This window comes from Amblyraja radiata, chromosome 13, assembly GCF_010909765.2.
Source record: "Amblyraja radiata isolate CabotCenter1 chromosome 13, sAmbRad1.1.pri, whole genome shotgun sequence".
Lineage (NCBI taxonomy): Eukaryota > Metazoa > Chordata > Chondrichthyes > Rajiformes > Rajidae > Amblyraja > Amblyraja radiata.
Genome location: NC_045968.1, coordinates 9,086,720 through 9,098,351, shown reverse-complemented (window position 1 = coordinate 9,098,351; position 11,632 = coordinate 9,086,720).

Sequence of the window (11,632 nt, the reverse complement as noted above, 5' to 3'; positions counted from 1 at the left end):
TTGAGGGGGGATCTTATAGAAACTTACAAAATTCTTAAGGGGTTGGACAGGCTAGATGCAGGAAGATTATTCCCGATGTTGGGGAAGTCCAGAACTAGGGGTCACAGTTTAAGGATAAGAGGGAAATCTTTTAGGACCGAGATGAGAAAATCATTTTTTACACAGAGAGTGGTGAATCTGTGGAATTCTCTGCCACAGAAGATAGTTCAGGCCAGTTCATTGGCTATATTTAAGAGGGAGTTAGATGTGGCCCTTGCGGCTAAAGGGATCAGGGGGTATGCAGAGAAGGCAGGAATGGGATACTGAGTTGGATGATCAGCCATGATCATATTGAATGGTGGTGCAGGCTCGAAGGGTCGAATGGCCTACTCCTGCACCTATTTTTTATGTTTCTATGTTTCTATGATGATGTAGAGAGCTATAGACCAAATGAATGAAAGATATGCAAACAAGTAACAGTGATAAAGGAAGCAGGACATCGTTAGCTGTTTGCTCGGTGAGAATGAAAGCTGGTGTGACTAGGGTGGAGGCGGGATAGAGAGAGAGGGAATGCCAGGGCTACCCGAAGTTAGAGAAATCAAGATTCATACCCCTGGGTTGTGAGCTGCCCAGACAAAATATGAGATGCTGTTCCTCCAATTTGCGTTTAGCCTCACTCTGACAATGGAATCTAACCACTGAGCACTGGTGAGATCATTGAACCTTGATGATCACCTCCATACGTGCATAGGACAATAAAGAACCATTTAATCATGCATGTTGTGAGTCATCAAAATCAGCCTATTTAGACCCAAGTGTAAAGAAATGCAGACAAAACATAAAGGAATACCAAGGGTGCCATTACTCCCAGTATTGCTTGCTACACTGAATTTGTTTTCATACAAGGTGGGGGTGGCAGCTTTCTCCCCGATGTTCTGCACTGTTGTTTGCCATCCGCTTTCATTCACATTGCCTGCATACAGAGAGTGTGTGTGCAGGTAGCGACCCGCCACGTCGCAGGTAAGGCGCTCCTGGCAGCGCCGGAGAGAGAGACACACACACACATGTGTATGCGGCTGTGACTGTGCGCCTCTGCTTCTCATACACAGAGCAACAGCGTCTTCTCCCGACCGCTCTCACCAACAAACGCTGCAGAGAGAGCAACTCTCCTGCCTTGCCCTTTGCTAAGGTTGCTCCGGGTCTTCTCGGCAACACACATTTGGACACAGGACCCACCAATATCGCTTTATTAAAGCGCGGAAGAGAGTGTGTGAATCAGGAAAGCCACAGAATGCTGGAGTAACTCAGCGGGACAGGCAGCACATCTGGGGAGTGTGAATCGGAGAGGTGACACCTCCGGACGAGACCCTTCTTCAGACTCAGATTTTCAGGATGTAGAAACAAAGAACTGCGATACTGTTGGCACTGAAACAAGGAACTGCAGATGCTGGGTTATACCCAAGATGGACACAAAGTGCTGGAGTAACTCAGCTGGTCAGCCAGCATCTCTGGAGATGTCCTCCGGAGTTGCTGCCTGACCCGCTGAGTTACTCCAGCACCTTGTGTCTATCTTCAGATATTCTGGAGTATGAGGACCTGCAGATGCTGGAATCTTGAGCAAAACACAAAGTGCTGGAGGAACAGTACCACGGGCAGCACGGTGGCGCAGCAGGTAGAGTCAGAGCACCAGAGACTCGGGTATGATCCTGACTATGGGCACTGTCTGTGTGGAGTCCACGTGTTCTCCCTGTGACTGTGTGGGTTTCCTGTGACTCCGTGTGCTCCGGTTTCCTCCCACATCCCAAAGACATGCAGGTTTGCAGGCTAATTGCCTCAAGTGAGTAGGGAGTGGATGAGAAACATAGAAACATAGAAAATAGGTGCAGGAGTAGGCTATTCGGCCCTTCGTGCCTGCACCGCCATTCAATATGATCATGGCTGATCATCCAACTCAGTATCCTGTACCTGCCTTCTCTCCATACCCCCTGATCCCTTTAGCCACAAGGGCTACATCTAACTCCCTCTTAAATATAGCCAATGAACTGGCCTCAACTACCTTCTGCGGGAGAGAATTCCACAGATTCACCACTCTCTGTGTGAAAAAAGTTTTCCTCATCTCGGTCCTAAAAGATTTCCCCTTTACCCTTAAACTGTGACCCCTTGTTCTGGACTTCCCCAACATCGGGAACAATCTTCCTGCATCTAGCCTGTCCAACCCCTTAAGAATTGTGTACGTTTCTATAAGATCCCCCCTCAATCTTCTAAATTCTAGCGAGTACAAACCGAGTCTATCCAGTCTTTCTTCATATGAAAGTCCTGACATCCCAGGAATCAGTCTGGTGAACCTTCTCTGTACTCCCTGAAGGTGGGATAACATAGCACTAGTGTGAACGGGTGATCAATGGTCAGCATGGACTAAGTGGGCTGAAGGGCCTGCTTCGATGCATTATCTCAATGAAAAGGAACTTTAGAGGGTCAGGCAGCATCTGTGGAGGCAGTGGACGGATGACATTTCAGGCAACCTTCTTCAGACATTGTAATATTCTTAATAATGAAAGGAGGAGTGGGGGCAGGGCAAAGCCTGGCAAAGGGCAGTCACATTGGCACAGCGGTAGAGTTGCTGCCTCACAGCGAATGCAGCGCCGGAGACCCGGGCTCGGTCATGACTATGTTTGCTGTCTGTACGGAGTTTGTACGGAGTCTCTCCGTGATCTGCGTGGGTTTTCTCCAAGATCTTCGGTTTCCCACCACACTCCAAAAACGTACAGGGTTGTATGTTAATTGGCTTGGTTCATGTAAAAAGTGTCCCTAGTGGGTGTAGGATAGTGTTGATGTGCAGGGATCGCTGGTCGGCGCAGACCCAGTGGGCCGAAGGTCCTGTTTCAGCGCTGTATCTCTAAACTAAACTGTCAGGTGGATACAGGTGAGGGGACGGGGTTGATTGCCACATGATTGGAGTAAGTGACAAAGGAGCTGAAAAGGAGACAAAGGGGTGTCAGATAATGAGAGAAGATGAGTGAGTTGTAAAGCCAGAGGGAGGGATATAGGTGGAAGGGGATGGGGTATGGGGGGGGACAATGGAAGAGGGGTAGGATAGTGGAACAAATGGGTGCACACCAGGGAGGGGGGCTCAGAGTAAAGAGAGGGGGGGTGCGGAGAGTTACACATGCCAGCAATCTCAAATAAAAACAGATAATGCTGGAAACACTCAGAAGATCAGGCAGCAACTGTAGATAAGGAAACGGTTAATGTTTCCGGTGTGGATTCCTGAGAAGGCGAGACAAGTTACTTTTCCGTAGTAATTTAAGGAAGGTGGAGGAAGGATTGGTAGAACAAAGGGAATATGCTACCATCGGGAAGAAGGTACAGGAGCCTGGAAACCATGACAACCAGGTTCAAGAATAGCTTCTTCCCATCAGCTGTCTTGCTCTTGAAAACTACAATTGGCGGTGCAAAGGGACCTGGGAGCGCTGGTGCAGGATTCGCAAAACGTAAAACCTGCTATTCGAATCGGTAGTAAAGAAAGCAAACTCAATGCTAGCATTTATTTCAAGAGAGCTTGCATGCAAAAACAGTGATGTAATGCTGAGGTTCTCTAAGGCGCTGGTCAGGCCGCATTTGGAATATTGTGTGCAATTTTGCGCACCATTTCTGAGAAAGGATGTGCTGGCTCCGGAGAGGGTCCAGAGGAGGTTTACAAGGATGATCCCAGGAATTAGTCGGTTAACCTATGACGAGCGTTTGTTCGCACCGGGCCTGTACTCGCTGGAGTTTAGAAGAATGAGGGGGGACCTCATTGAAACATACAGAATAGTGAAAGGCTTGGATTGAGTGGATGTGGAGAGGATGTTTCCACTAGTGGGAACGTCTAGGAATAGAGGTCATAGCCTTGGAATTAAAGGACGTTCTTTTAGGAAGGAGATGACGAGAACTTTCTTTAGCCGGAGGGTGGTGAATCTGTGGAATTCTTTGCTACAGAAAGCTGTAGAGGCCAAATTAGTGGATATTTTTAAGGCAGAGATAGATAGATTTGTGATTAGTGCAGGTGTCAAAGGTTATGGGGAGAAGGGGAGAAGGGGAGAAGGGGAGAATGGGGTTAGGAAGAAAAGATAGAACAGCCATGACTGAATGGCAGAGTAGACTTGATGGGCCGGATGGCTTAGTTCTACTCCTATCACTTATGACCTTATGACAAGACCAACAATAAACTTCTAAAGACTGTCTTTGGAATTTGGAATTTGGGAGTTTTTTTCCACTAGTATTATGGATATTAATATATTGATTGCTGCTGCAGGGAACAATTTCTTTGTTGTCAGTACAATAGACAATAGACAATCGGTGCAGGAGTAGGCCATTCAGCCCTTCGAGCCAGCACCGCCATTTAATATGATCATGGCTGATCATCCCCAATCAGTACCCCACTCATGCCTTCTCTCCATATCCCCTGACTCCGCTATCTTTAAGAGCCCTATCTAGCTCTCTCTTGAAAGTATCCAGCGAACCAGCCTCCACCATCCTCTGAGGCAGAGAATCCCACAGACTCACAACTCTCTGTGAGAAAAAGTGTTTCCTCGTCTCCGTTATAAATGGCTTGCCCCTTATTCTTAAACTGTGGCCCCTGGATCTGGACTCCCCCAACATCGGGAACATGTTTCCTTGCCTCTAACATGTCCAAACCCTTAATAATCTTATATGTTTCAATAGGATTACCTCTCATCCTTCTAATCTCCAGAGTATACAAGCCCAGCCACACCATTCTCTCAGCATATGACAGTCTCGCCATCCCGGGAATTAACCTTGTAAACCTACGCTGCACTACCTACCTACCTATGACAATTAAACACTCATGACTCTCAGAGCCCTTCAGTGTAGGGCTGTCTCAACAGCATTATGGGTCTCCGGGCAAAGCAGTGCACTGGGGCCCCTACCTACACAACCACTCACAGGAATAAAAATGTAAAAGGTGGATAAAATTAAACATATATTTATTGGTACTTTCAACAAAATCAGTGTTTAAACATTAAAAAATATGCTGTACAGCAGAGATTAATCAACACAAACGTTTGAACAAGGGGTCACAGTTTAAGGATAAGAGGGAAGTCTTTTAGGACCGACATGAGAAAATCATTTTTTACACAGAGAGTGGTGAATCTGTGGAATTCTCTGCCACAGAAGGTAGTTGAGGCCAGTTCATTGGCTATATTTAAGAGGGAGTTAGATGTGGCCCTTGTGGCTAAAGGGATCAGGAGGTATGGAGAGAAGACAGGGATGGGATACTGAGTTGGACGATCAGCCATGATCATATCGAATGGCGGTGCAGGCTCGAAGGGTCGTGCTGCAAAGCTGATTTTTTACAAGTTTCAGTCTTGAAAATGAATGTTTTCCTGCACAGTTGGTCACCATCATACACATGAACAATCAGTGCAATTTCAACATTGGGGAAACACAGATTTCAAGTTGTCCGAAATTACGTTTCTGTACAATGCAGGGGGAGTCTCACAATTTTCATCAATAACCATGTAGTGCTTGAGATGCTTACATTCATTTAAAAAGGTCACCATAATCAAGGTCTTTGTGATACACATTAGCCAGATGTTCACACTTTTGGTTTAGCTCAGCAGAACCAATTGTTTTCAATTCATTAAAGAAGGAAAACAGATTACCAATCAATGAATAAGCTTCTGCACGTTTTGCCAGTTCAGAGATTAGAGAGTCCAGAACAGGAAGGAATGTTTCCACCTCGAACTTTTCACTTTTACTGAGAAGTGCCTCTTCTTCTGATCCGTCATATCTAGTAAGACGCACACTTTGCTTTCGTTCCCGTTTTTTCACATCGCTATCATCTGAATCTGGGTACCTACTCCTGGCTTTCAATTCGGATTCAGTAAATTTGTCTCGAAGATAGGTTTTCAGAGACTCAAGAAGATTCATGGCAACAAGTATGTTCACATCCTCTGACTACTTACCCTCCTACCATCCAGGAGGCGCTACAGGTCTCTCCGTTGCCGGACCAGCAGGTCCAGGAACAGCTTCTTTGCTGCGGCTGTTACACTACTCAACACTGTACCTCGGTGACTGCCAATCACCCCACCCCCGGACACTCCTTCCACCAGGAAAAAAAATAATTGCACTACCATGAATGTATACACGTAAATATATTTATTTATTGCTCATATTCTATGTCGCTCTTCTGGGTGAGATGCTAACTGCATTTCGTTGTCTCTGTACTGTACACTGCACAATGACAATAAAGTTTGAATCTGAATCTGAATCTGCAGGACCTTACTTGTTTTCTTCACTCTTTCAAGAATGTCATTCCCAAAGAATTGTGACAATGATCGTTTCCACGTTCTCCATTTTCTCGCTCAATCCTTCTGCCTCCCGCCTTGTGTTCACTTCCTGTTCCGTGTCAGCTGATACAGAATATTCAGTGCATGTTGTAAGTTATTTGGGCAAATCCTCCAAAATTATGGAAGAAATTGAATAAGCACATGGATATCTTAAAAGACAAATTTGCTGGCTGCAACGGAAAAAACCCCCTCCAATACACATCAAGAATCAAACCCGTCTGGCCTGTGGACTTGGACATCACACAACGGTGTGAACAGGGAAGGCTGAGACGGAGATAACGAGATTCTCTTGGATACACAAAGGGAGGAACCAAGCTTCAGCAGACGGTGGTAAACAGGCCAGCACAAGCACAATCACCATCGGGGATGATAACGATCAGGCTGAGGGATCATGACATCAGCAAACCCCTTATCATCGGAAGCCTATTGTTCATGCCAGATCGAAACTGGGAAACATCAAAAGAACCCCTTCTATCCAGAGGACCACCTGGGGGTTTCAAAGGAAGCTCAGGTATAAAAGCCGAAGTCAAGCCAGAACTCTCTCTCTCTTCCTGCTCTTCCTGCTCTGCTGGACAGCTCGTGGGCCTGCATCGACTTCGCTGTGAGTATCCTGGTGACCTGGTGAATTTCCCGAAATAGGAGGTTGAGGGGAGAAAGGTCAAGGGGGAGTATGCTTGCAAGTAACTTGTGTTAAAGTAAGTTTTACGACGTGCCCGATAGTTTTCGTCCATAGTTTTAGTTTAAAGCATAAGTTTAGCCACGCATTGTGTAGTGTTGGTGAGATTCGATTTCTCATTGTTTAATAAAGCCTGTAAATTTTAGACTTGCTTTGAGTCCATCTTGGTTTCTGTTTTCTCTCATCGGCACACTCTGGTCAATTCAACCTTTTATCATATCCCACCATAATTCCGAGGTCTAGAACCTAGGGGAATCCTTTTGTGGAGTAAAGGGAAAAACAAAACCCCTACAGAATGGCGACCATGGCAGGACCTCGGTGGTTTGGGATATGTGATTTGTCAGAGGGGGTGAGAGAACGTAGCAAGATGGAGGAGAGAATCTCCTCTTATCTGTTTAAAAAGATCAATCTCACCAAACAATGGGTGATAGCACTGTTGAGAGCTGAGCAGCCCGCAGAAGCTGCAGCTCAATGGACGGAAAGCAAACTGTATAATAAAGGGCAGGAAAAGGCAGTTTGGCTAGCGTGCCTATCACAGCAGGTAGCCAATATGCAGAGACAGATAGATAGACTGGAAGAGCAACAGAGAGAAGCTAGGGCCAGCGCTGAAGAAAGCGCTAGAGAAGGGGAAGGGCTATCTGAGGAATGCAGTAAAGCCAGGCAGTGTATCTTGCAGGCGAGGGAGTCCCACAGAAATGCCCAGGAATTCCTCCAATGCCAGGTGGTAGAGGCAAAGGAGAGGGAAAGGAACGCCCAGGAACTCCTGGCTCAGAGTACACAGAAGTGCAGGGAGCTGGAGGGAAAGTTCCAGGATATACAAGCAGCATACAGGGTGGCCCGTAGCGAGCTAGGCAATAGTGATCACGGGCCTTGCCAGGCGAGGATAGCGCAGCTGGAGGAGACTCTGTCCAAGACTAGGGGACGGGTTCACCTGGTAGGACCAGGGGGGTCCCCCGGGGGCAGAGGGCTTCCCTCAGCAGATGATTCCCCAGTGGCAAAGGGGAATAGACCGCCTCCTGAGGCGCCGGGGATAGGTCCGGGTCGGCAGGTGGGGTTCGGGTTGTCCGGGGAGGGACAGGCCCAAGGAGGGGCGGGAGAGCACCCTCAGTTAGCGGCTTCCGCGCCATGTGTAGCACACCACGAGGTGGTGGGGTTACCGATCATGGTGGGAGAGCTGGGGGTAAAGGGGCAACAGCCCAGAGTAGGGCAGATGTGCCCGGCACGGCAAAGGAAATATGGTCCCCCGGTAGGGCAGGCAGATAGGGGGCCCATAGAGAGTGATATCATCATTCCCCATGGGGCACATGTGCTGAGGGGGATGGTGGCTCAGGTTCCCAAGTTAACCAGGGCAGGAGACCCGTCATTGCATTTTATGGAGGTGCAGCAGGCAGCCGAAATAAACGATTGCGATGAGGTAGAACGGGTAAAGCTGCTACTGATGACCCTAGATTCATACCTATGCAAGGCAGTGACCTCCAGGGAAGGGGGAAGACCTGAAACATGGGTAGCGGCACAGACAGCGGTTCTGGAGGCCATGGGGTTGAATCAGGGTAGTCCTTTCACCAGGGTGGGGGAGACGGAGCAGCAGGTAGCTGAGTCCCCGGACATGTTCGCAGACAGGCTGTGGGCAGTGTATGAGGGAGCGTGTGGGATGCCTTTAGATAGGCAGAATTTAGATGGGAGAACAGCTCACTGGCTGAAGACTCTGGTGGCGAATTGCCTCCCGCGAGTTAGGGCAAGGGCCGAGCACTGGTTCGACCCAGCTGACCCAAACCTTAACGAGGCGGAGGTGATCAGGAAGCTCACCCTTGCGTACCGCAATGGAGAGAGAAGTGAGGAGAAGCCCTTCAAGGGCAAGGTGCACGAAATAGTACCGGCACCCCCCAAAAGGAGGCAGTGGAAACAGGAAGGCAGCCAGACCTCTTCCGAGATGAGGCTGGTGTGCTATGGGTGTGGGAAGCCCGGGCATTACAAGAGGGAGTGCAGAAACCCAAGTAGAGCAGTGGGGGATAGGACCCCGGTAACGGCCAACCCAGCCCCGGAGGTAACAATAGATGTAAGAGATCTAATTACCTATTTGCAGTCAAAGGCGGGAGGATCCGGACAGGTAGCCATGGCAACAGGCCAGGGCACGCCCATATCCGCACCCCCGGCACCTTTATGACTTCCAGCGAAACAGCCCACATTCCTATGCCCATTAGAGTATGGCCCATGTGGGAGACCCTGGGTCAAGATGGAGGTCCAGGATGTGGTCGGGAGTTACCTGCTGGACACAGGTGCTTCCAGTACTATTGTCCACATGGACAATCCCCGTACATCCCCTCTATCTAGTGGGGTACCCTATAGTCTTGTCGGTTTTACGGGAAATGAGAAGACGGGGTTTTTCTCTGTTCCCTTGTCCATTCAATTAGGAGCACTCCAGGCGCAGTGGAAATGCGTCCTGATGAGTTGGGAGCAGGAGGGAAAGGGGATACTAGGCGCCGACTTTATAGTGGCCCACCAGGTCCTGGTGGACCTGAGGAACCACTGTTTGTGGGGCATAGCAGGAGAAGGGGCTGAGAGAGAGAAGGAGTTAATGGTCATCGAGAGGGCATCAGAGAGAGGGGCTCTGTGTGTCGTGAAGCCCAGAGAGGGGTACGATCTAGAGGTCCTAGTGAGGCAGACCCCGACAGAGTATCGAGGCCATGTTAAGCGAAATTTGGCCGCATTCGCTACTCACAAGCACGACTGTGGAAGGGTCACAGGAACAGAGGTCAGGATAGACGGGGATCCCATGTCCCGACCGCAGAAACAGTATAGTTTTCCCCGAGAAGCGGAGGCTGACTTAGAAGTCGCCTTGAGTTCACTGGTTAAGCAAAGCGTTTTGAGGCCCATAGCCACCCACGTGAACTCACCGCTCTGGCCTGTACGGAAGCCAGACAATTCCTGGAGGGCCACGGTAGATTATAGGGTCCTGAATAAGAATATTCCGGCTTGCGCACCAACTGTGGCAGCTGTAGCAGACCTATTAGCAGAAATTCCAGCGTCTGCATCTGTATTTACGGTGCTAGACATCTCGAACGGTTTCTGGTCTATCCCAGTCAGGAAGGAAGACCAGTACAAATTTGCTTTTACATTCAAGGGGCAGCAGTACACGTGGAACTGTCTTCCCCAAGGGTTCCACAATAGCCCCAGCATTTTCCACCAATGTATGGCGGAATGTTTAAAGGAATTTAGTGAGCCCCACAAGATCGTCCAGTATGTGGACGATATTTTGCTATTCACAGACACCAGTGAGGAACATGGGCCCCTAGTAAATGAACTGCTGAAGCTGCTCTGTAAGAGCGGTTTAAAAATAAACCCCAAGAAGGCACAGATAGGGTTACAAGAGGTAAAGTTCTTGGGACTGACCCTTAGGGCCGGAGAAAGGGGTATCGATACAGCAAGAAGGCAGGCAGTGCAGGAACTCCCAGTCCCAATGGACGTGGGGGGGGTAAGATCATTTCTGGGAGTCACGGGCTACTGCCGAGACTTTATAGAGGACTATGCCGCGACCGCAACACCTCTGCACCGGCTGCTACGCAAAGGGGTAGAGTGGGAGTGGGATGAGCAGTGCGAGTCGGCATTCGTCCATTTGAAGCGGGACCTGCAAAAGGCCCCAGCTCTGGGAGCCATTGACTACAGGGAGGAATTTTTCCTGGAGGTAGCCGCAAGCAGCGATGGCCTGAGCGCAGTGCTCCTCCAGGAACGGCACGGCAAGTTAAGGCCAGTGGTGTATTCCTCCAGAGTCCTCACAGAGGTAGAAAGGTCCTATTCAAACTGTGAGCGGCACCTGCTAGCCACATACTGGGCAGTGAAGAAGGTACAGGTCTTCATAAGAATGTCCCCCATAACCCTCCTGACCCACCATACCCCAACCCAGATGCTGCTGGACGGTCGGATTAAGGATGGGACCGTTAGCAGTGCGAGGATCACTCGCTGGACCCTTCTCCTTTCCCAAATGGCCTTACGGGTTGAGAGGCTATGTGAGCCCAAGCTCGCAGCCAATTTGGTGTACCCAGGGGAGCCACACCATTGCTCGGTGGAAGGGGTATGGGAGGTGGACTTTGGGCTTAGAGCAGGGTTACATCCCACGGGTAGGGAAATATACGTGGACGGGTCCAGTTTCGTGTCCGAGGGCATACGGCTCACGGGCTGTGGGATCTGGGACCCCGAGGCAGAGATAGCCCTAGCTCTTAAACTCCCACATACGTTAAGCGCCCAGCAGGCAGAGCTGGCGGCGGTAATGTACGTGGTGACCCATCCCAAGCGTTTCCCCACTCCATACACCATATGTTCAGACAGCATGTTCACATGCAATTCCTGCACGGAATATTTGGCCATCTGGTCCCGCCGAGGGTACACCTCATCAGACGGGAAGCCCCTGACCACTAAACCACTATTAGAGAGGATTGTAGCAGCCGTAGGGAAGGGCGGGGATAGATATATCCATAAGGTGAAGGCCCATTCCAAAACGGAGCCACGGGGAAAGGGAAATCAGAGGGCGGATGGCTTGGCCAGGGAAGGAGCCAGGAGTGGGAAAGCATGGGACCCCTATCAGGAAGGACAGGTAGCTGCAGCCAGGGAGCAGCCTCGTGAAAAGGAGAGT